At 46.4% G+C, this 25,503-nt stretch overlaps 3 non-coding genes across 3 annotated transcripts; all 3 read left to right on the plus strand.

The window, feature by feature from the left end:
* Nucleotides 1-694: 694 nt before the first annotated feature.
* Nucleotides 695-858, plus strand: LOC140390605 (U1 spliceosomal RNA). The gene has a single exon (XR_011934665.1). It is a non-coding gene; the product is annotated as a U1 spliceosomal RNA (small nuclear RNA).
* Nucleotides 859-8,075: 7,217 nt separating this feature from the next.
* LOC140390606 (U1 spliceosomal RNA) lies at nucleotides 8,076-8,239 on the plus strand. Its single transcript, XR_011934666.1, has one exon. It is a non-coding gene; the product is annotated as a U1 spliceosomal RNA (small nuclear RNA).
* Nucleotides 8,240-18,837: 10,598 nt separating this feature from the next.
* On the plus strand, nucleotides 18,838-19,001 carry LOC140390607 (U1 spliceosomal RNA). The gene has a single exon (XR_011934667.1). It is a non-coding gene; the product is annotated as a U1 spliceosomal RNA (small nuclear RNA).
* The last annotated feature ends 6,502 nt before the right edge of the window (nucleotides 19,002-25,503 follow it).

Genomic DNA, 25,503 nt, shown 5'->3' on the forward strand with positions numbered 1-25,503 from the left:
TTGCACTTTCCTGTTATGACAATTGAAATGTTTTGTAATGTTTCTTTCAGATGTTTTATGAATAAAGTTTATTTTTGCAAAAAAACAGTTGGGAGTATCCATATTCGAGGCAGCTAGTCCTCTGTGAGTTAGAGTCAGAGTCCCCCTCACACCCCATCACCCCCTGACCACCCTGTCACCTCAATAACACCCCCTCCATGCCCATCCAGTACCTCCCCTCCCTCCAACATTAACCTGACCCCCCCCCACCAAGAAAATCTCCTCAGATTGTCAATAACTTCTTCATCGCCCCATAATGCTTCTCCTGGAAAAATGAATCAATATTTTCCATTCCAAAATCCTCCTCATTAATCTCCCTCCACCCAGCCCCTCGTTTCAGACAAGTCTTTCCTCGCTGAACAAAGTTCGAAAAGGTTTTATTCCGGAAACGGTCCCTGGGTTTGACGGACAAGTACATGAGGGGCGGGTCACTTCCTTTTAAGGGCAATATGCAAATATGAATGGGGGCTTCGTATCTGAATATCTTGCACAAATGAGGGTAACATTCACACATTTGTCAGAATAATGCAGAAATACAGCGTTTTTTGATAGAGGGAATTCTAATGAAAGCGACAGTCCGGCGGTGTAAATGCAGTAAGTGTGAGTGAAAGATGTGATGTGTGGTGTGGGCTGGGAGTGTGTCGTGTTTTTAAGCATACTTACCTGGCAGGGGTGAAACCATGATCAAAAAGGTGGTTCGCCCAGGACGAGGCTAGCCCATTGCACTTCGGGTGTGCTGACGCCTGCGATGTCCCCAAATGCGGGATACTCGACTGCAAAATTTGTGGTAGTGGGGGACTGCGTTCGCGCTCTCCCCTGATTTACAAAACAAAAATAGAACTGTTCTTCACACACTTGACAGCAGGGCGCTCAATTCCTTCTATACCCATCCAGTCCTTCGCATTTGCTCCAGTTATGTCGTCTTACCCATACAATAGCTGCCTCCGTCCATTATTTTACTCCCTACCATTATCTCCACACAATTATTCCTTCTGATCAGAGTTCATTACATCTCCTGCAATCGACCTACAATTAGAATTTATTTCCACCAGAAAAAATAACCCTCACACCACATAATTCTCCCCCTGACATTTTATCTGTGGCCGGCAAATTGCAAACACTGTGGGCTGGATTCTCCATTCCTCAGGCTAACTGCTGATGCCAACGGAGGATCTGTGGAGCTTCACGACAGGAAAATTGACGCAAAACCCTCACCAACTCCGCCATCAGTGAGTGGCTAGCACCGGCGTTGCGTGAAACACTCGTGGATCGAGCGGAAAATGGTTGGAGAAGCGGCAGGTCCCGTGCTGCACATGCGCAGGGCTGACAAGCTGCAGCCGCCCATATACCTACAACCCCCACACATGCGCCGGAAAAGATGGCACTGCCCGTGCTGGAGCGCGTACCCGCCCACCCTGAAACAGCCCATCTCCTGGCCACCTGCCACCACGCCCCTCAGTCCTGGCAGAAGCCCCCCATCCCGTGGCACTGATCACGACCAAGTGTGGCGGCGCTGGGCACTGTCCGCATGCCCTCCCTCTCTCTCCGCAGCCTGAACGCCAGGCTCCTGACCGCTGGCATCACACGTGGGCTGGAACATCGAGAACTCGGCCCATCGGAGATGGAGCATTGTGGGTTGTCCCGATGACACCAATTTGGAGGGGGCGGAACATCGCGACCCGGAGTCAAACCGGTGCCTGCCCTGATCCCAGCATCTGGAGCTATTCTCCGCCCAATCATTGTGTCCGATTTCGTCATCGGGCTGCGGAGAATCCCGCCCCATTTTGTTACTCCTACAATTTGCCCACTTCCCATATTCCTTCCAGCAGTCCCCATATCTCTGTGTACAAATCCAAATTCACATCATCAGTCAGCTATTAACTCATTGACATTTAGCTTTGGAAACAGGCAGCAGCGGCCCCTCACCTTTTGAAATAACAACCATGTTTTTTTAAAAATTGTTTTTATTAAGGAATTAACATAGATACATTAAACAACCAAAACCAAGGGCAGCACGGTGGCACAGTGGTTAGCACTGCTGCCTAGCGGCGCTGAGGTCCCAGTTTCGCTCCCGGCTCTGGGTCACTGGCCCTGTGGAGTTTGCACATTCTCCCCGTGTTTGCGTGGGTCACGCCCCTACAACCCAAAGATGTGCAGGGTAGGTGGATTGGACACGCTAAATTGCCTCTTATTTGGAAAAAATGAATTGGATACTCTAAATTTATTAAAAAGAACACAAGCAAAACCAAAAAGAGAACAAACAGGAAATGACATAATAAATAAACAACCAACACCCCACTCTCCCTGCCTTCATCCTCCACCCGATCTGCCTCCTTTTACAACCCCAACGTCCCGCCCGTTGACCTCTTAACTATCCTTCAAGAAGTCAATAAACTGTTTCTATCTCAGGGCAAACCCCTCCAAAGTCCCTCTCAAGGCAAACTTGATTTTTTTCCACCCCAATGCTAACATTACATTTGGCTTCCTAACTGCCGACTGAAAATGCACGATAACTTTCAGAGAAACTTGAACAAGGACTCCCAAGTCCCTTTGTGCTTCTGATTTCCTGACCATTTCTGGACCAATACTTTGAGGATCCGACTAGAGAATACCAGATTGGGTATTGTGTAATGAGAATGGAATAATTAGCAATCTAGTTGTGCATGGTCTTTTGGGAATGAGCGACCATAATATGATCAAATTCTTCATCAAGATGGAAAGTGAAGTAGCTGTTGTGAAGGTAGGGTCCTGAATCTAAATAAAGAAACTTACGATGATATGAGGCGCAAGATGGCCCTGATTGATTGGGGAATGTAATTTAAGGGGATGACAATGGATAGGCAATAGAAAACATTCAAAGAGTGCATGGGTGAACTGCAACAATTGTTTGTTCCTGCCTGGTGCAAAAATAAAACAGGAAAGTTGGCCAAACATTGGCTTGCAAGGGAAATTAGAGATAGTATTTGATCCAAGGACGACGCACAGAAATTGGCCAGAAAAAACAAGACTTGAGGATTGGGAGCAATTTAGAATTCAGCAACGAGAACAAAGAGATTGATTAAAAGGGGGAAAATAGAGTATGAGAGTAAGCTTGCAGGCAACATAAAAACTGACTGTAAAAGCGTCTATAGGTATGTGAAGAGACAAAGATTGGTGAAAACAAATGTAGGTCCCTTCCAGTGAGATACAGAGAAATTTATTAGTGTCACAAGCAGGCTTACATGAAGTTACTGTGAAAATCCCCTAGTCGCCACACTCCGGCACCTGTTCGAGTACACTGAAGGAGAATTCAGAATGTCCAATAAACCTAACAAGCACGTCTTTCAGACTAGTGGGAGGAAACCGGAGCACCCGGTGGAAACCCATGCAGATACGGGGAGAATGTGCAAACTCCAGACAGACAGTGACCCAAGCTGGGGATCGAACCTGGGACCCTGCCACTGTGAAACAACAGTGCTAACCACTGGCTCCTATTCCACCATATCATGGAGAACACATGATGGCTGATCAACTTGTAGCCATCTGGGATGGCCACTTCCAACTAGGTACAGTAAAACTCACAAAGCCTGGCAGGTAAAATGGACAAGCCAAGACTCAGGCAGGCTCAGAGCCTGAAATGCATATCCGTAAGCAAGAAGTCCAGATGGTATCGAAACTCCGTCCAAATTATGAAATTATGCATAGGATTGAAGGCCAATAAATAGCCAAATCGATATTCTACATCCCAGAGTATTTAAGGAAGTGGCCCGAGAAATAGTGAATACATTGGCGGTCATCCTGCAAGGTTTTATAGACTCTTGAACAGTTAGAACATAGAACACAGAATGATACAGCACAGTACAGGCCCTTCGGCCCACGATGTTGCACCGACATGGGAAGTCAAAAAACAAAAGCCATCTAACCTACACTATGCCATTATCATCCATATGCTTATCCAATAAACTTTTAAATGCCCTCAATGTTGGCGAGTTCACTACTGTTGCAGGTAGGGCATTCCACGGCCTCACCACTCTTTGTGTAAAGAACCTACCTCTGACCTCTGTCCTATATCTATTACCCCTCAGTTTAAGGCTATGTCCCCTCGTGCTAGCCATTTCCATCCGCGGGAGAAGGATCTCACTGTCCACCCTAGCTAACCCCCTGATCATTTTGTATGCCTCTATTAAGTCTCCTCTTAACCGTCTTCTCTCTAAAGAAAACAACCTCAAGTCCATCAGCCTTTCCTCATAAGATTTTCCCTCTATACCAGGCAACATCCTGGTAAATCTCCTCTGCACCCGCTCCAAAGCTTCCACGTCCTTCCTATAATGCGGTGACCAGAACTGTGCGCAATACTCCAAATGCGGCCGTACCAGAGTTTTGTACAGCAAGATCTGGTTAATAAATAAATAAAAAATAAATAAAAATAATATAATCATAATATAATATGGCACTTACCTCACACCAATGGGTCTTATTATTAGGTGAGAGGAGGAGGGTGGGTGGGAGACACTACACGTGTAGTGTCTCGGGTTTCCTCTCCACCAGAATTTATTGGTTGGGGGGGCCTTCCCAGAAGTCCGCGGGTCGAACTTCCGGTTCCCGCCTTATATAAAAAAAAAGAAAAGAAGAACAGAAACGGGACCAGGTAAGTGATTTTAAAGTAAATACTCACCTCCCAGAAGGCCCTTGCGCACCGCTCCCGCCGAAATCCAAAGTGCTGCTCCTGCAAAGGTAAGTGTTTTTAAAGTAAATACTCACCTCCCAGAAGGCCCTTGCGCACCGCTCCCACCGAAATCGAAAGGGCTGCTCCCTTATAAATAGATTTTAGCTAATGTTATCCCACTATTTAAAAAGGAAGGTAAAGAGAAAAGATGGAATTAACCAGTCAGCAAGATGTCAATAGTGGGGAAAATTCTAGATCCATTGTTAAAGACTCTATAGCACAGCACTTAGAAAACACTGGCAGGATCAGACAATGTCAGCATGGATTTATGAAGGGGAAATCACGCTTGATAAATCTACTGGAATTCTTTGAGGATGTAACTAATGGAGTTGATAAGGGGAAGCCAGTGGGTGTGGTTTATTTAGACTTTCAGAAGGCTTTCAACAAGGCCCCACATATGAGATTAGCAGAAAAACTAAAGTGCATGGGATTGGGGTAGTGTATTGAGATGGATAGAAAACTGGGTGGCAGATAGGAAACAAAGAGCAGGAATAAACAGTTTTTCCACTTGGCAGTCAGTGACTAGTGCGGTACTGCAGGGATAAGTGCTAAGACCTCAGCTATTCGCGATATATATTAATGATTTAGATGTGGGAACCAAATGTAATATCTCCAAATTTGCATATGACAAAAAGCTGGGTGGGAGGGTGAGCTATGAGGAGGATGCAGAGATGCTTCAGTGTGTTGGACAAGTTGAGTGAGTGGGCAGATACAGTACAATGTGGGTAAATGCGAGGTTATCAACTTTGGTAGCAAAAACAGGAAGGCAGATCATTATCTGAATGGCTATAGATTGAGAGAGGGAAATGGCAATAGATTGAGAGAGGGGAATGTGCAACGAGACCTGGGTGTTTTTGTATACCAGTCGCTGAAAATAAGTATGCAGGTGCAGCAGGCAGTAAAGAAGGCGTATACTTTGTTGGCCTCCCTAGCGAGAGGATTTGAGTACAGGAGCAGGGAAGTCTTGGTGCAATTATACAGGGCCTTGGTGAGGCCACACCTGGAATATAGTGTGCCATTTTAGTCTGTTACCTGAGGAAGGATGTTCTTGCTCTAGAGGCATGCAGAGAAGGTTTACCAGACTGATTCCTGAGATGGCGGGACTGTCGTATGAGGAGAGATGGAGTCGATTAGGATTATATTTGCTGGAGGGCATTTTGTGATACTGGACGATGATATAAATTATAGGTGGCCCTGTAACTACATTTGTGCTCCTATATTACTTTTGAATAGTTCTGATGCGAGAAAAGGTATTCATTGGCTTAGATGCCTGCTTAGAAGAGGCAATTTGCAGAAATAGATAGTAAAAAATGGCTGTTAGCTATTCTTGCAATTCGAAGGACACAAAATGGCTGAACTTAAGCTATCTCATGAGAACCAACCGTGGGTCTGTACAGGGAGCATCCCAACAGTCGTGATAAGCTTTAGTGTGAGCTTTAGCTCAAGTGGGATAAGGTGCTGTCAGGGGCTGCAGAGTCCCCAGACCTTGTCTCCCAGAATTCTGACATAATAAACTGCTTTTTTAAACTTACACTCAGGTCTTCGTGTGAATATTTTCACCCCTAACATCGGGACTGTCATATGAGGAGAGTTTGAGTCGATTAGGATTATATTTGCTGGAGTTTAGAAGAACAAGGGGGTTCTCATAGTAACCTATAAAATTCTAACAGGACTGGACAGGGTAGATGCAGGAAGGATGTTCCCGACGGTGGGTATATCCAGAACCAGGGGTCACAGTCTAAGGATATGAGGTAAACCATTTAGGACTGAGATGAGGGGATATTAATTCACCCAGACAGTGGTGAGCCTATGGAATTCGTTACCACAGAAAGCAGTCGGGGCCAAAATATTGTTTGTTTTCAAGGAGTTAGCTGTAGGTCTCGGGATGAAGGGATGAAAGGATATGGCGGGGGGCGGGGAACAGGTTATGGAGGTGGATGATCAGCCATGGATGGCAGAGCACACTCGAAGGCCTGAATGTCCTACTCCTGTCCCTACTTTCAATGTTTCTGTGTTTCAGAAATCCTGAATGGTGTTGACAGGCGATGGGATTTCCTCCCGTGGATGATTCTCGAACTAGGGCCCACTACATTCGAACAGAGAAGTGGCCAATTCCTTTCTCTCAGGGGTCGTGGAGGTGGAGTCATTGAATATTTTTAAGGTTGAGGTAAATACATTCTTGTGAGGCAGGGGAATCAAAGGTTATTGTTGGGGTGGGGCTGTAAAGAGGAATTTGGAACTTTTTTTCCAAATTTAGAATACCCAATTAATTTTTTCCAATTATGGGGCAATTTAGCGTGGCCAATCCACCTAGCCTGCACATCTTTGGGTTGTGGGGGTGAAACACTCGCAAACACGGGGAGAATGTACAAACTCCACACGGACAGTGACCCAGAGCTGGGATCGAACCTGGGACCTCGGCGCCGTGAGGCAGCAGGGCTAACCCACTGCGCCAACGTGCTGCCCTTAGGAATTTGGAACTTGAAACACAAAAGATCAACCATGATTTTATTGAATTGGTGGACAGGTCCCTGGCGCCGTGAAGCAACAGTGCTAACCACTGGAATGTTTGAAATGTTCGCATTACTGAATTGAAATATCTCAAAGTGAAATTTCTGGAGAAAATATGACCATCATTGCACTTTCCTGTTATGCCAATTTGAAATGTTTTGTAATGTTTCTTTCAGATATTTTATGAATCAAGTTTATTTTTGCAAAAAAACAGTTGGGAGTATCCATATTAGAGGCAGCTATTCCTCTGTGAGTTAGAGTCAGAGTCCCCCTCACACCCCATCACCCCCTGACCATCCTGTCACCTCAATAACACCCCCTCCATGACCATCCAGTACCTCCCCTCCCTCCAACATTAACCTGACCATCCCCCACAAAACAAAATCCCTCAGATTGTCAATAACTTCTTCATTGCCCCATAATGCTTCTCCTGGAAAAATGAATCAATATTTTCCATTCCAAAATCCTCCTCATTAATCTCCCCCCACCCAACCCCTCGTTTCAGACAAGTCTTTCCTTGCTGAACAAAGTTCGAAAAGGTTTTATTCCGGAAACGGTCCCTGGGTTTGACGGACAAGTACATGAGGGGCGGTTCACTTCCTTTTAAGGGCAATATGCAAATATGAATGGGGGCTTCGTATCTGAATATCTTGCACAAATGAGGGTAACATTCACATATTTGTCAGAATAATGCAGAAATACAGCGTTTTTTGATAGAAGGAATTCTAATGAAAGCGACAGTCCGGCGGTGTAAATGCAGTAAGTGTGAGTGAAAGATGTGATGTGTGGTGTAGGCTGGGAGTGTGTCATGTTTTTGAGCATACTTACCTGGCAGGGGTGAAACCATGATCAAAAAGGTGGTTCGCCCAGGACGAGGCTAGCCCATTGCACTTCGGGTGTGCTGACGCCTGCGATGTCCCCAAATGCGGGATACTCGACTGCAAAATTTGTGGTAGTGGGGGACTGCGTTCGCGCTCTCCCCTGATTTACGAAACAAAAATAGAACTGGTCTTCGCACACTTGCCAGTAGGGCGCTCAATTCCTTCTATTCCCATCCAGTTTTTTGTATTTCCTGCCGTTACGTCGGTTTTCCATCCAGTAATTCCTTACGTCCATTATTTTACTCCCTTCTATTATCACCTGACAACTTTTCCTTCTGATCAGAGTTTATTACTCTGCCTGCAATCCACCCACAACTAGAATTTATTTCCACCAGAAAAAATTACCCTCGCCCCACACAATTCTCACCCTGACATTTTATTTTGTGGCCGGCAAATTCAAAACACCGTGGGCTGGATTCTCCATTCCTCAGGCTAAGTGCTGATGCCAACGGAGGATCCGTGGAGTTTCACGATGGGAAAATTGACGTGAAACCCTCACCAATTCTGCTACCGGTGGGTGGCTAGCACTGGCGTTGCGTGAAACACTCGTGGAACGCGCGGAAAATGGTTGGAGAATCGGCAGGTCCCGTGCTGCACATGCACAGGGCTGACAAGCTGCAGCCGCCCATATACCTACAACCCCCACACATGCGCCGGAAAAGATGGCACTGCCCGTGCTGGAGCGCGTACCCGCCCACCCTGAAACAGCCCATCTCCTGGCCACCTGCCACCACGCTCCTCAGTCCTGGCAGAAGCCCCCCATCCCGTGGCACTGATCACGACCAAGTGTGGCGGCGCTGGGCACTGTCCGCATGCCCTCCCTCTCTCTCCGCAGCCTGAACGCCAGGCTCCTGACCGCTGGCATCACACGTGGGCTGGAACATCGAGAACTCGGCCCATCGAAGATGGAGCATTGTGGGTTGTCCCGATGACACCAATTTGGAAGGGGCGGAACATCGCGACCCGGAGTCAAACCGGTGCCTGCCCCGTTTCCAGCATCTGGAGCTATATTCCACCCAATTATTGTGTCCGATTTCGTCATCGGGCTGCGGAGAATCCCGCCCCATTTTGTTACTCCTACAATTTGCCCACTTCCCATAATACTTCCAGCAGTCCCCGTATCTCTCTGTATAAATCCAAACTCACATCATCAGTCAGCTATCAACTCATTGACATTTAGCTTTGGAAACAGGCAGCAGCGGCCCCTCACCTTTTGAAATAACAACCATGTTTTTAAAAAAATGTTTTTATTAAGGCATTAACATAGATACATTAAACAACCAAAAACAAGGGCAGCACGGTGTCACAGTGGTTAGCACTGCTGCCTCATGGCGCCGAGGTCCCAGGTTCGATCCCGGCTCTGATTCACTGTCCCTGTGGAGTTTGCACATTCTCCCCATGTTTGCGTGGGTTACGCCACTACAACCCAAAGATGTGCAGGCTAGGCGGATTGGCCACCCTAAATTGCCCCATAATTGGAAGAAATGAATTGGGTACTCTAAATTTATTAAAAAGAACACAACCAAAACCAAAAAGAGAACAAACAGGAAATGACATAATAAATAAACAACCAACACCCCACCGCCCCACTCTCCCTGCCTTCATCCACCACCCACTCTGCCTCCTTTTACAACCCCAACGTCCTGTCCGCTGACCTCTTAACTATCCTTGAAGAAGTCAATAAACAGTTTCCCTCTCAGGGCAAACCCCTCCACAGTCCCTCTCAAGGCAAACTTGATTTTTTTCCACCCCAATGCTAACATTACATTTGGCTTCCTAACTGCCGACTAAACCTGCACAATAACTTTCAGAGAAACTTGAACAAGGACTCCCAAGTCCCTTTGTGCTTCTGATTTCCTGAGCATTTCTGGACCAATACTTTGAGGATCCGACTAGAGAATACTAGATTGGGTATTGTGTAATGAGAATGGAATAATTAGCAATCTAGTTGTGCAAGGCCTTTTGGGAATGAGTGACCATAATATGATCGAATTCTTCATCGAGATGGAAAGTGAAGTAGCTGTTGTGAGAGTAGGGTCCTGAATCTAAATAAAGAAAACTACGATGATATGAGGCGCAAGATGGCCCTGATTGATTGGGGAATGTAATTTAAGGGGATGACAATGGATAAGCAATAGAAAACATTCAAAGAGTGCATGGGTGAACTGCAACAATTGTTCGTTCTTGTCTGGTGCAAAAATAAAACGGGAAAGGTGGCCAAACAATTGGCTTGCAAGGGAAATTAGAGATAGTATTTGATCCAAGGACGACGCACAGAAATTGGCCCGAAAAAACAAGACTTGAGGATTGGGAGCAATTTAGAATTCAGCAACGAGAAAAAAAGAGATTGATTAAAAGGGGGAAAATAGAGTATGAGAGTAAGCTTGCAGGCAACATAAAAACTGACTGTAAAAGCGCCTATAGGTATGAGAAGAGACAAAGATTGGTGAAAACAAATGTAGGTCCCTTACAGTGAGATACAGAGAAATTTATTAGTGTCACAAGCAGGCTTACATGAAGTTACTGTGAAAATCCCCTAGTCGCCACACTCCGGCACCTGTTCGAGTACACTGAGGGAGAATTCAGAATGTCCAATACACCTAACAAGCACGTCTTTCAGACTAGTGGGAGGAAACCGGAGCACCCGGTGGAAACCCATGCAGATACGGGGAGAATGTGCAAACTCCAGACAGACAGTGACCCAAGCTGGGAATCGAACCTGGGACCCTGCCACTGTGAAACAACAGTGCTAACCACTGGCTCCCATTCCACCATATCATGGAGAACACATGATGGCTGATCAACTTGTAGCCATCTGGGATGGCCACTTCCAACTAGGTACAGGAAAACTCGCAAATTCTAGCAGGTAAAATGGACAAGCCAAGACTCAGGCAGGCTCAGAGCCTGAAATGCATATTCGTAAGCAAGAAGTCCAGACGGTATCGAAACTCCGTCCAAATTATGAAATTATGCACAGGATTGAAGGCCAATAAATAGCCAAATCGATATTCTACATCCCAGAGTATTTAAGGAAGTGGCCCGAGAAATAGTGAATACATTGGCGGCCATCCTGCAAGGTTTTATAGACTCTGGAACAGTTAGAACATAGAACATAGAACGATACAGCGCAGTACAGGCCCTTCAGCCCACGATGTTGCACCGACATGGGAAGTCAAAAAACAAAAGCCATCTAACCTACACTATGCCATTATCATCCATATGCTTATCCAATAAACTTTTAAATGCCCTCAATGTTGGCGAGTTCACTACTGTTTCAGGTAGGGCATTCCACGGCCTCACCACTCTTTGTGTAAAGAACCTACCTCTGACCTCTGTCCTATATCTATTACCCCTCAGTTTAAAGCTATGTCCCCTCGTGCCAGCCATTTCCATCCGCGGGAGAAGGCTCTCACTGTCCACCCTATCTAACCCCCTGATCATTTTGTATGCCTCTATTAAGTCTCCTCTTAACCTTCTTCTCTCTAAAGAAAGCAACATCAAGTCCATCAGCCTTTCCTCATAAGATTTTCCCTCCATACCAGGCAACATCCTGGTAAATCTCCTCTGCACCCGCTCCAAAGCTTCCACGTCCTTCCTATAATGCGGTGACCAGAACTGTACGCAATACTCCAAATGCGGCCGTACCAGAGTTTTGTACAGCTGCAACATGGCCTCATGACTCCGGAACTCAATCCCTCTACCAATAAAGGCCAACACTCCTTAGGCCTTCTTCACAACCCTATCAACCTGGGTGGCAACTTTCAGGGATCTATGTACATGGACAACTCGATCCCTCTGCTCATCCACACTTCCAAGAACTTTACCATTAGCCAAATATTCCGCATTCCTGTTATTCCTTCCAAAGTGAATCACCTCACACTTCTCTACATTAAACTCCATTTGCCACCTCTCAGCCCAGCTCTGCAGCTTATCTATGTCACTCTGTAACCTGCTACATCCTTCCGCACTGTCGACAACACCACCGACTTTAGTGTCGTCTGCAAATTTACTCACCCACCCTTCTGCGTCCTCCTCTAGGTCATTGATAAAAATGACAAACAGCAACGGACCCAGAATAGATCCTTGTGGTACGCCACTTGTAACTGAACTCCATTCTGAACATTTCCCATCAACCACCACCCTCTGTCTTCTTTCAGCTAGCCAATTTCTGATCCACATCTCTAAATCACCCTCAATCCCCAGCCTCCGTATTTTCTGCAATCGCCTACCATGGGGAACCTTATCAAACGCTTTACTGAAATCCATATACACCACATCAACTGCTCTACCTTCGTCTACCTATTCAGTCACCTTCTCAAAGAACTCGATAAGGTTTGTGAGGCATGACCTACCCTTCACAAAGCCATGCTGACTATCCCTAATCATATTATTCCTATCTAGATGATGATAAATCTTGTCTCTTATAATCCCCTCCAAGACTTTACCCACAACAGACGTGAGGCTCACTGGTCTATAGTTGCCGTGGTTGTCTCTACCCCCCTTCTTGAACAAAGGGACCACATTTGCTATCCTCCAGTCCTCTGGCACTATTCCTGTAGCCAATGATGACATAAAAATCAAAGCCAAAGGCCCAGCAATCTCTTCCCTGGCTTCCCAGAGAATCCTAGGATAAATCCCATCAGGCCCCGGGGGCTTATCTATTTTCAGCCTGTCCAGAATTGCCAGCACCTCTTCCCTACGTACCTCAATGCCATCTATTCTAATAGCCTGGGACTCAGCATTCTCCTCCACAACATTCTCTTTTTCCTGAGTGAATACTGACGAAAAATATTCATTTAGTATCTCGCCTATCTCTTCAGACTCCACACACAACTTCCCATCCCTGTCCTTGACTGGCCCTACTCTTACCCTAGTCATTCTTTTATTCCTGACATACCTATAGAAAGCTTTTGGGTTTTCCTTGATCCTACCTGCCAAATACTTCTCATGTCCCCTCCTTGCTCGTCTTAACTCTCTCTTTAGATCCTTCCTCGCTACCTTGTAACTATCAAGCGCCCCAACTGAAACTTCACACCTCATCTGCACAAAGGCCTCCTTCTTCCTCTTAACAAGAGATTCCACTTCTTTGGTAAACCACGGTTCCCTCGCTCGACTCCTTCCTCCCTGCCTGACCGGTACGTACTTATCAAGAACACGCAGTAGCTGTTCCTTGAACAAGCTCCACATATCCAGTATGCCCAACACTTGCAGCCTACTTCTCCAACCTATCCCCCCCAAGTCATGTCTAATGGCATCATAATTGCCCTTCCCCCAGCTATAACTCTTGCCCTGCGGTGTATACTTATCCCTTTCCATCACTAACGTAAAGTCACCGAATTGTGGTCACTGTCCCCAAAGTGCTCACCTACCTCCAAATCTAACACCTGGCCTGGTTCATTACCCAAAACCAAATCCAATGTGGCCTCTCCGCTTGTTGGCCTGTCAACATATTGTGTCAGGAAACCCTCCTGCACACATTGTACAAAAAACGACCCATCTAATGTACTCGAACTATATCTTTTCCAGTCAATATTTGGAAAGTTAAAGTCTCCCATAATAACTACCCTGTTACTTTCGCTCTTATCCAGAATCATCTTCGCCATCCTTTCCTCTACATCCCTAGAACTATTTGGAGGCCTATAGAAAACTCCCAACAGGGTGACATCTCCTTTTCTGTTTCTAACCTCAGCCCATACTACCTCGGAAGAAGAGTCCCCCATCTAGCATCCTCTCCGCCACCGTAATACTGTTTTTGACTAGCAGCGCCACACCTCCCCCTCTTTTGCCTCCTTCTCTGAGCTTACTAAAACACCTAAACCCCGGAACCTGCAACATCCATTCCTGTCCCTGCTCTATCCATGTCTCCGAAATGGCCACAACATCGAAGTCCCAGGTACCAACCCATGCTGCCAGTTCCCCTACCTTATTTCGTATACTCCTGGCATTGAAGTAGACACACTTCAAACCACCTACCTGAACACTGGCCCCCTCCTGCGAAGTCAAATCTGTGCTCCTGACCTCTATACTCTCAATCTCTCGTACCCTAAAACTACAATCCAGGTTCCCATGTCCCTGCTGCATTAGTTTAACCCCCCCCCCCCCCAAAGAGCACTAACAAATCTCCACCCAAAGATATTTGTGCCCCTCAGGTTCAGATGTAGACCATCCTGTCTGTAGAGGTCCCACCTTCCCCAGAAAGAGCCCCAGTTATCCAGAAATTTGAATCCCTTCCGTCTGCACCATCCCTGTAGCCACGTGTGTAATTGCTCTCTCTCCCTATTCCTCATCTCATTATCACGTGGCACGGGCAACAATCCAGAGATAACAACTCTGTTTGTTCTCGTTCTGAGCTTCCATCCTAGCTCCATGAAAGCCTGCCTGACATCCTTGTCCCCTTTCCTACCTATGTCGTTAGTGCCAATGTGGACCACGACTTGGGGCTGCTCCCCCTCCCCCTTAAGGACCTGGAAAACACGATCCGAGACATCACGTACCCTTGCACCTGGGAGGCAACATACCAAATGTGAGTCTCTCTCGCTCCCACAAAATCTCCTATCTGTGCCCCTGACTATCGAGTCCCCAATTACTAATGCTCTGCTCCTCTCCCCCCTTCCCTTCTGAGCAACAGGGACAGACTCTGTGCCAGAGGCCCGTACCCCATGGCTTACCCCTGTTAAATCGTCCCCCCCACAAGTATCCAAAGCGGTATACTTGTTACTCAGGGGAACGACCGCAGGGGATCCCTGCACTGACTGCTTCTTCCCAGTCCCTCTTACAGTTACCCATCTATCTCCAATCTTTGGTGTAACTAATTCCCTGAAGCTGCTATCTATGACCCCCTCTGCCTCCCGAATGATCCGAAGTTCATCCAACTCCAGCTCCAGTTCCCTAACTCGGTCTTGGAGGAGCTGGAGATGGCTGCACTTCCTGCAGGTAAAATCAGCAGGGACACTAACGGCATCCCTCACCTCAAACATCCTGCAGGAGGAACATTGCACTCCCTTCCCTGCCATCCCTCTAACTTCTAACCAAGATCTGGTTAATAAATAAAAAAAAAAAAAAAAAAAATAATATAATCATAATATAATATGGCACTTACCTCACACCAATGGGTCTTATTATTAGGTTAGAGGAGGAGGGTGTGTGGGAGACACTACACGTGTAGTGTCTCGGGTTTCCTCTCCACCAGAATTTATTGGTTGGGGGGGCCTTCCCAGAAGTCCGCGGGTCGAACTTCCGGTTCCCGCCTTATATTAAAAAAAAACAGAAAAGAAGAACAGAAACGGGACAAGGTAAGTGATTTTAAAGTAAATACTCACCTCCCAGAAGGCCCTTGCGCACCGCTCCCGCCAAAATCCAAAGGGCTGCTCCTGCAAAGGTAAGTGTTTTTAAAGTAAATACTCACCTCCCAGAAGGCCCTTGCGCAGCGCTCCCACCGAAATCCAAAGGGCTGCTTCCTTATAAATAGATTTTAGCTAATGTTATCCCACTATTTAAAAAGGAAGGTAAAGAGAAAAGATGGAATTAACCAGTCAGCAAGATGTCGATAGTGGGGAAAATTCTAGATCCATTGTTAAAGACTCTATAGCACAGCACTTAGAAAACACTGGCAGGATCAGACAATGTCAGCATGGATTTATGAAGGGGAAATCACGCTTGATAAATCTACTGGAATTCTTTGAGGATGTAACTAATGGAGTTGATAAGGGGAAGCCAGTGGGTGTGGTTTATTTAGACTTTCAGAAGGCTTTCAACAAGGCCCCACATATGAGATTAGCAGAAAAACTAAAGTGCATGGGATTGGGGTAGTGTATTGAGATGGATAGAAAACTGGGTGGCAGATAGGAAACAAAGAGCAGGAATAAACAGTTTTTCCACTTGGCAGTCAGTGACTAGTGCGGTACTGCAGGGATAAGTGCTAAGACCTCAGCTATTCGCGATATATATTAATGATTTAGATGTGGGAACCAAATGTAATATCTCCAAATTTGCATATGACAAAAAGCTGGGTGGGAGGGTGAGCTATGAGGAGGATGCAGAGATGCTTCAGTGTGTTGGACAAGTTGAGTGAGTGGGCAGATACAGTACAATGTGGGTAAATGCGAGGTTATCAACTTTGGTAGCAAAAACAGGAAGGCAGATCATTATCTGAATGGCTATAGATTGAGAGAGGGAAATGGCAATAGATTGAGAGAGGGGAATGTGCAACGAGACCTGGGTGTTTTTGTATACCAGTCGCTGAAAATAAGTATGCAGGTGCAGCAGGCAGTAAAGAAGGCGTATACTTTGTTGGCCTCCCTAGCGAGAGGATTTGAGTACAGGAGCAGGGAAGTCTTGGTGCAATTATACAGGGCCTTGGTGAGGCCACACCTGGAATATAGTGTGCCATTTTAGTCTGTTACCTGAGGAAGGATGTTCTTGCTCTAGAGGCATGCAGAGAAGGTTTACCAGACTGATTCCTGAGATGGCGGGACTGTCGTATGAGGAGAGATGGAGTCGATTAGGATTATGTTTGCTGGAGGGCATTTTGTGATACTGGACGATGATATAAATTATAGGTGGCCCTGTAACTACATTTGTGCTCCTATATTACTTTTGAATAGTTCTGATGCGAGAAAAGGTATTCATTGGCTTAGATGCCTGCTTAGAAGAGGCAATTTGCAGAAATAGATAGTAAAAAATGGCTGTTAGCTATTCTTGCAATTCGAAGGACACAAAATGGCTGAACTTAAGCTATCTCATGAGAACCAACCGTGGGTCTGTACAGGGAGCATCCCAACAGTCGTGATAAGCTTTAGTGTGAGCTTTAGCTCAAGTGGGATAAGGTGCTGTCAGGGGCTGCAGAGTCCCCAGACCTTGTCTCCCAGAATTCTGACATAATAAACTGCTTTTTTAAACTTACACTCAGGTCTTCGTGTGAATATTTTCACCCCTAACATCGGGACTGTCATATGAGGAGAGTTTGAGTCGATTAGGATTATATTTGCTGGAGTTTAGAAGAACAAGGGGGTTCTCATAGTAACCTATAAAATTCTAACAGGACTGGACAGGGTAGATGCAGGAAGGATGTTCCCGACGGTGGGTATATCCAGAACCAGGGGTCACAGTCTAAGGATATGAGGTAAACCATTTAGGACTGAGATGAGGGGATATTAATTCACCCAGACAGTGGTGAGCCTATGGAATTCGTTACCACAGAAAGCAGTCGGGGCCAAAATATTGTTTGTTTTCAAGGAGTTAGCTGTAGGTCTCGGGATGAAGGGATGAAAGGATATGGCGGGGGGCGGGGAACAGGTTATGGAGGTGGATGATCAGCCATGGATGGCAGAGCACACTCGAAGGCCTGAATGTCCTACTCCTGTCCCTACTTTCAATGTTTCTGTGTTTCAGAAATCCTGAATGGTGTTGACAGGCGATGGGATTTCCTCCCGTGGATGATTCTCGAACTAGGGCCCACTACATTCGAACAGAGAAGTGGCCAATTCCTTTCTCTCAGGGGTCGTGGAGGTGGAGTCATTGAATATTTTTAAGGTTGAGGTAAATACATTCTTGTGAGGCAGGCAAATCAAAGGTTATTGTTGGGGTGGGGCTGTAAAGAGGAATTTGGAACTTTTTTTCCAAATTTAGAATACCCAATTAATTTTTTCCAATTATGGGGCAATTTAGCGTGGCCAATCCACCTAGCCTGCACATCTTTGGGTTGTGGGGGTGAAACACTCGCAAACACGGGGAGAATGTACAAACTCCACACGGACAGTGACCCAGAGCTGGGATCGAACCTGGGACCTCGGCGCCGTGAGGCAGCAGGGCTAACCCACTGCGCCAACGTGCTGCCCTTAGGAATTTGGAACTTGAAACACAAAAGATCAACCATGATTTTATTGAATTGGTGGACAGGTCCCTGGCGCCGTGAAGCAACAGTGCTAACCACTGGAATGTTTGAAATGTTCGCATTACTGAATTGAAATATCTCAAAGTGAAATTTCTGGAGAAAATATGACCATCATTGCACTTTCCTGTTATGCCAATTTGAAATGTTTTGTAATGTTTCTTTCAGATATTTTATGAATCAAGTTTATTTTTGCAAAAAAACAGTTGGGAGTATCCATATTAGAGGCAGCTATTCCTCTGTGAGTTAGAGTCAGAGTCCCCCTCACACCCCATCACCCCCTGACCATCCTGTCACCTCAATAACACCCCCTCCATGACCATCCAGTACCTCCCCTCCCTCCAACATTAACCTGACCATCCCCCACAAAACAAAATCCCTCAGATTGTCAATAACTTCTTCATTGCCCCATAATGCTTCTCCTGGAAAAATGAATCAATATTTTCCATTCCAAAATCCTCCTCATTAATCTCCCCCCACCCAACCCCTCGTTTCAGACAAGTCTTTCCTTGCTGAACAAAGTTCGAAAAGGTTTTATTCCGGAAACGGTCCCTGGGTTTGACGGACAAGTACATGAGGGGCGGTTCACTTCCTTTTAAGGGCAATATGCAAATATGAATGGGGGCTTCGTATCTGAATATCTTGCCTAACTGAGGGGAACATTCACACATTTGGCAGAATAATGCAGAAACACGGCGTTTTTTGATAGAGTGAATTCTAATTAAAGCGACAGTCCGGCGGTGGAAATGCAGTAAGTGTGAGTGAAAGATGTGATGTGTGGTGTAGGCTGGGAGTGTGTCGTGTTTTTAAGCATACTTACCTGGCAGGGGTGAAACCATGATCAAAAAGGTGGTTCGCCCAGGACGAGGCTAGCCCATTGCACTTCGGGTGTGCTGACGCCTGCGATGTCCCCAAATGCGGGATACTCGACTGCAAAATTTGTGGTAGTGGGGGACTGCGTTCGCGCTCTCCCCTGATTTACGAAACAAAAATAGAACTGGTCTTCGCACACTTGCCAGTAGGGCGCTCAATTCCTTCTATTCCCATCCAGTTTTTTGTATTTCCTGCCGTTACGTCGGTTTTCCATCCAGTAATTCCTTACGTCCATTATTTTACTCCCTTCTATTATCACCTGACAACTTTTCCTTCTGATCAGAGTTTATTACTCTGCCTGCAATCCACCCACAACTAGAATTTTTTTCCACCAGAAAAAATTACCCTCGCCCCACACAATTCTCACCCTGACATTTTATTTTGTGGCCGGCAAATTCAAAACACCGTGGGCTGGATTCTCCATTCCTCAGGCTAAGTGCTGATGCCAACGGAGGATCCGTGGAGTTTCACGATGGGAAAATTGACGTGAAACCCTCACCAATTCCGCTACCGGTGGGTGGCTAGCACTGGCGTTGCGTGAAACACTCGTGGAACGCGCGGAAAATGGTTGGAGAATCGGCAGGTCCCGTGCTGCACATGCACAGGGCTGACAAGCTGCAGCCGCCCATATACCTACAACCCCCACACATGCGCCGGAAAAGATGGCACTGCCCGTGCTGGAGCGCGTACCCGCCCACCCTGAAACAGCCCATCTCCTGGCCACCTGCCACCACGCTCCTCAGTCCTGGCAGAAGCCCCCCATCCCGTGGCACTGATCACGACCAAGTGTGGCGGCGTTGGACACTGTCCGCATGCCCTCCCTCTCTCTCCCCAGCCTGAACGCCAGGCTCCTGACCGCTGGCATCACACGTGGGCTGGAACATCGAGAACTCGGCCCATCGGAGATGGAGCATTGTGGGTTGTCCCGATGACACCAATTTGGAAGGGGCGGAACATCGCGACCCGGAGTCAAACCGGTGCCTGCCCTGTTTCCAGCATCTGGAGCTATATTCCACCCGATCATTGTGTCCGATTTCGTCATCGGGCTGCGGAGAATCCCGCCCCATTTTGTTACTCCTACAATTTGCCCACTTCCCATAATACTTCCAGCAGTCCCCGTATCTCTCTGTATAAATCCAAACTCACATCATCAGTCAGCTATCAACTCATTGACATTTAGCTTTGGAAACAGGCAGCAGCCCCTCACCTTTTGAAATAACAACCATGTTTTTAAAAAAATGTTTTTATTAAGGCATTAACATAGATACATTAAACAACCAAAACCAAGGGCAGCACGGTGTCACAGTGGTTAGCACTGCTGCCTCACGGCGCCGAGGTCCCAGGTTCGATCCCGGCTCTGATTCACTGTCCCTGTGGAGTTTGCACATTCTCCCCATGTTTGCGTGGGTTACGCCACTACAACCCAAAGATGTGCAGGCTAGGCGGATTGGCCACACTAAATTGCCCCATAATTGGAAGAAATGAATTGGGTACTCTAAATTTATTAAAAAGAACACAACCAAAACCAAAAAGAGAACAAACAGGAAATGACATAATAAATAAACAACCAACACCCCACCGCCCCACTCTCCCTGCCTTCATCCACCACCCACTCTGCCTCCTTTTACAACCCCAATGTCCTGTCCGCTGACCTCTTAACTATCCTTGAAGAAGTCAATAAACAGTTTCCATCTCAGGGCAAACCCCTCCACAGTCCCTCTCAAGGCAAACTTGATTTTTTTCCCCCCCCAATGCTAACATTACATTTGGCTTCCTAACTGCCCACTGAACCTGCACAATAACTTTCAGAGAAACTTGAACAAGGACTCCCAAGTCCCTTTGTGCTTCTGATTTCCTGAGCATTTCTGGACCAATACTTTGAGGATCCGACTAGAGAATACTAGATTGGGTATTGTGTAATGAGAATGGAATAATTAGCAATCTAGTTGTGCAAGGCCTTTTGGGAATGAGTGACCAGAATATGATCGAATTCTTCATCGAGATGGAAAGTGAAGTAGCTGTTGTGAGAGTAGGGTCCTGAATCTAAATAAAGAAAACTACGATGATATGAGGCGCAAGATGGCCCTGATTGATTGGGGAATGTAATTTAAGGGGATGACAATGGATAAGCAATAGAAAACATTCAAAGAGTGCATGGGTGAACTGCAACAATTGTTCGTTCTTGTCTGGTGCAAAAATAAAACGGGAAAGGTGGCCAAACAATTGGCTTGCAAGGGAAATTAGAGATAGTATTTGATCCAAGGACGACGCACAGAAATTGGCCAGAAAAAACAAGACTTGAGGATTGGGAGCAATTTAGAATTCAGCAACGAGAAAAAAAGAGATTGATTAAAAGGGGGAAAATAGAGTATGAGAGTAAGCTTGCAGGCAACATAAAAACTGACTATAAAAGCGCCTATAGGTATGAGAAGAGACAAATATTGGTGAAAACAAATGTAGGTCCCTTACAGTGAGATACAGAGAAATTTATTAGTGTCACAAGCAGGCTTACATGAAGTTACTGTGAAAATCCCCTAGTCGCCACACTCCGGCACCTGTTCGAGTACACTGAGGGAGAATTCAGAATGTCCAATACACCTAACAAGCACGTCTTTCAGACTAGTGGGAGGAAACCGGAGCACCCGGTGGAAACCCATGCAGATACGGGGAGAATGTGCAAACTCCAGACAGACAGTGACCCAAGCTGGGAATCGAACCTGGGACCCTGCCACTGTGAAACAACAGTGCTAACCACTGGCTCCCATTCCACCATATCATGGAGAACACATGATGGCTGATCAACTTGTAGCCATCTGGGATGGCCACTTCCAACTAGGTACAGGAAAACTCGCAAATTCTAGCAGGTAAAATGGACAAGCCAAGACTCAGGCAGGCTCAGAGCCTGAAATGCATATTCGTAAGCAAGAAGTCCAGACGGTATCGAAACTCCGTCCAAATTATGAAATTATGCACAGGATTGAAGGCCAATAAATAGCCAAATCGATATTCTACATCCCAGAGTATTTAAGGAAGTGGCCCGAGAAATAGTGAATACATTGGCGGCCATCCTGCAAGGTTTTATAGACTCTGGAACAGTTAGAACATAGAACATAGAACGATACAGCGCAGTACAGGCCCTTCAGCCCACGATGTTGCACCGACATGGGAAGTCAAAAAACAAAAGCCATCTAACCTACACTATGCCATTATCATCCATATGCTTATCCAATAAACTTTTAAATGCCCTCAATGTTGGCGAGTTCACTACTGTTTCAGGTAGGGCATTCCACGGCCTCACCACTCTTTGTGTAAAGAACCTACCTCTGACCTCTGTCCTATATCTATTACCCCTCAGTTTAAAGCTATGTCCCCTCGTGCCAGCCATTTCCATCCGCGGGAGAAGGCTCTCACTGTCCACCCTATCTAACCCCCTGATCATTTTGTATGCCTCTATTAAGTCTCCTCTTAACCTTCTTCTCTCTAAAGAAAACAACATCAAGTCCATCAGCCTTTCCTCATAAGATTTTCCCTCCATACCAGGCAACATCCTGGTAAATCTCCTCTGCACCCGCTCCAAAGCTTCCACGTCCTTCCTATAATGCGGTGACCAGAACTGTACGCAATACTCCAAATGCGGCCGTACCAGAGTTTTGTACAGCTGCAACATGGCCTCATGACTCCGGAACTCAATCCCTCTACCAATAAAGGCCAACACTCCTTAGGCCTTCTTCACAACCCTATCAACCTGGGTGGCAACTTTCAGGGATCTATGTACATGGACAACTCGATCCCTCTGCTCATCCACACTTCCAAGAACTTTACCATTAGCCAAATATTCCGCATTCCTGTTATTCCTTCCAAAGTGAATCACCTCACACTTCTCTACATTAAACTCCATTTGCCACCTCTCAGCCCAGCTCTGCAGCTTATCTATGTCACTCTGTAACCTGCTACATCCTTCCGCACTGTCGACAACACCACCGACTTTAGTGTCGTCTGCAAATTTACTCACCCACCCTTCTGCGTCCTCCTCTAGGTCATTGATAAAAATGACAAACAGCAACGGACCCAGAATAGATCCTTGTGGTACGCCACTTGTAACTGAACTCCATTCTGAACATTTCCCATCAACCACCACCCTCTGTCTTCTTTCAGCTAGCCAATTTCTGATCCACATCTCTAAATCACCCTCAATCCCCAGCCTCCGTATTTTCTGCAATCGCCTACCATGGGGAACCTTATCAAACGCTTTACTGAAATCCATATACACCACATCAACTGCTCTACCTTCGTCTACCTATTCAGTCACCTTCTCAAAGAACTCGATAAGGTTTGTGAGGCATGACCTACCCTTCACAAAGCCATGCTGACTATCCCTAATCATATTATTCCTATCTAGATGATGATAAATCTTGTCTCTTATAATCCCCTCCAAGACTTTACCCACAACAGACGTGAGGCTCACTGGTCTATAGTTGCCGTGGTTGTCTCTACCCCCCTTCTTGAACAAAGGGACCACATTTGCTATCCTCCAGTCCTCTGGCACTATTCCTGTAGCCAATGATGACATAAAAATCAAAGCCAAAGGCCCAGCAATCTCTTCCCTGGCTTCCCAGAGAATCCTAGGATAAATCCCATCAGGCCCCGGGGGCTTATCTATTTTCAGCCTGTCCAGAATTGCCAGCACCTCTTCCCTACGTACCTCAATGCCATCTATTCTAATAGCCTGGGACTCAGCATTCTCCTCCACAACATTCTCTTTTTCCTGAGTGAATACTGACGAAAAATATTCATTTAGTATCTCGCCTATCTCTTCAGACTCCACACACAACTTCCCATCCCTGTCCTTGACTGGCCCTACTCTTACCCTAGTCATTCTTTTATTCCTGACATACCTATAGAAAGCTTTTGGGTTTTCCTTGATCCTACCTGCCAAATACTTCTCATGTCCCCTCCTTGCTCGTCTTAACTCTCTCTTTAGATCCTTCCTCGCTACCTTGTAACTATCAAGCGCCCCAACTGAAACTTCACACCTCATCTGCACAAAGGCCTCCTTCTTCCTCTTAACAAGAGATTCCACTTCTTTGGTAAACCACGGTTCCCTCGCTCGACTCCTTCCTCCCTGCCTGACCGGTACGTACTTATCAAGAACACGCAGTAGCTGTTCCTTGAACAAGCTCCACATATCCAGTATGCCCAACACTTGCAGCCTACTTCTCCAACCTATCCCCCCCAAGTCATGTCTAATGGCATCATAATTGCCCTTCCCCCAGCTATAACTCTTGCCCTGCGGTGTATACTTATCCCTTTCCATCACTAACGTAAAGTCACCGAATTGTGGTCACTGTCCCCAAAGTGCTCACCTACCTCCAAATCTAACACCTGGCCTGGTTCATTACCCAAAACCAAATCCAATGTGGCCTCTCCGCTTGTTGGCCTGTCAACATATTGTGTCAGGAAACCCTCCTGCACACATTGTACAAAAAACGACCCATCTAATGTACTCGAACTATATCTTTTCCAGTCAATATTTGGAAAGTTAAAGTCTCCCATAATAACTACCCTGTTACTTTCGCTCTTATCCAGAATCATCTTCGCCATCCTTTCCTCTACATCCCTAGAACTATTTGGAGGCCTATAGAAAACTCCCAACAGGGTGACATCTCCTTTTCTGTTTCTAACCTCAGCCCATACTACCTCGGAAGAAGAGTCCCCCATCTAGCATCCTCTCCGCCACCGTAATACTGTTTTTGACTAGCAGCGCCACACCTCCCCCTCTTTTGCCTCCTTCTCTGAGCTTACTAAAACACCTAAACCCCGGAACCTGCAACATCCATTCCTGTCCCTGCTCTATCCATGTCTCCGAAATGGCCACAACATCGAAGTCCCAGGTACCAACCCATGCTGCCAGTTCCCCTACCTTATTTCGTATACTCCTGGCATTGAAGTAGACACACTTCAAACCACCTACCTGAACACTGGCCCCCTCCTGCGAAGTCAAATCTGTGCTCCTGACCTCTATACTCTCAATCTCTCGTACCCTAAAACTACAATCCAGGTTCCCATGTCCCTGCTGCATTAGTTTAACCCCCCCCCCCCCCAAAGAGCACTAACAAATCTCCACCCAAAGATATTTGTGCCCCTCAGGTTCAGATGTAGACCATCCTGTCTGTAGAGGTCCCACCTTCCCCAGAAAGAGCCCCAGTTATCCAGAAATTTGAATCCCTTCCGTCTGCACCATCCCTGTAGCCACGTGTGTAATTGCTCTCTCTCCCTATTCCTCATCTCATTATCACGTGGCACGGGCAACAATCCAGAGATAACAACTCTGTTTGTTCTCGTTCTGAGCTTCCATCCTAGCTCCATGAAAGCCTGCCTGACATCCTTGTCCCCTTTCCTACCTATGTCGTTAGTGCCAATGTGGACCACGACTTGGGGCTGCTCCCCCTCCCCCTTAAGGACCTGGAAAACACGATCCGAGACATCACGTACCCTTGCACCTGGGAGGCAACATACCAAATGTGAGTCTCTCTCGCTCCCACAAAATCTCCTATCTGTGCCCCTGACTATCGAGTCCCCAATTACTAATGCTCTGCTCCTCTCCC

The sequence above is a fragment of the Scyliorhinus torazame genome, chromosome 14 (assembly GCF_047496885.1).
Source record: "Scyliorhinus torazame isolate Kashiwa2021f chromosome 14, sScyTor2.1, whole genome shotgun sequence".
Taxonomy (NCBI): domain Eukaryota; kingdom Metazoa; phylum Chordata; class Chondrichthyes; order Carcharhiniformes; family Scyliorhinidae; genus Scyliorhinus; species Scyliorhinus torazame.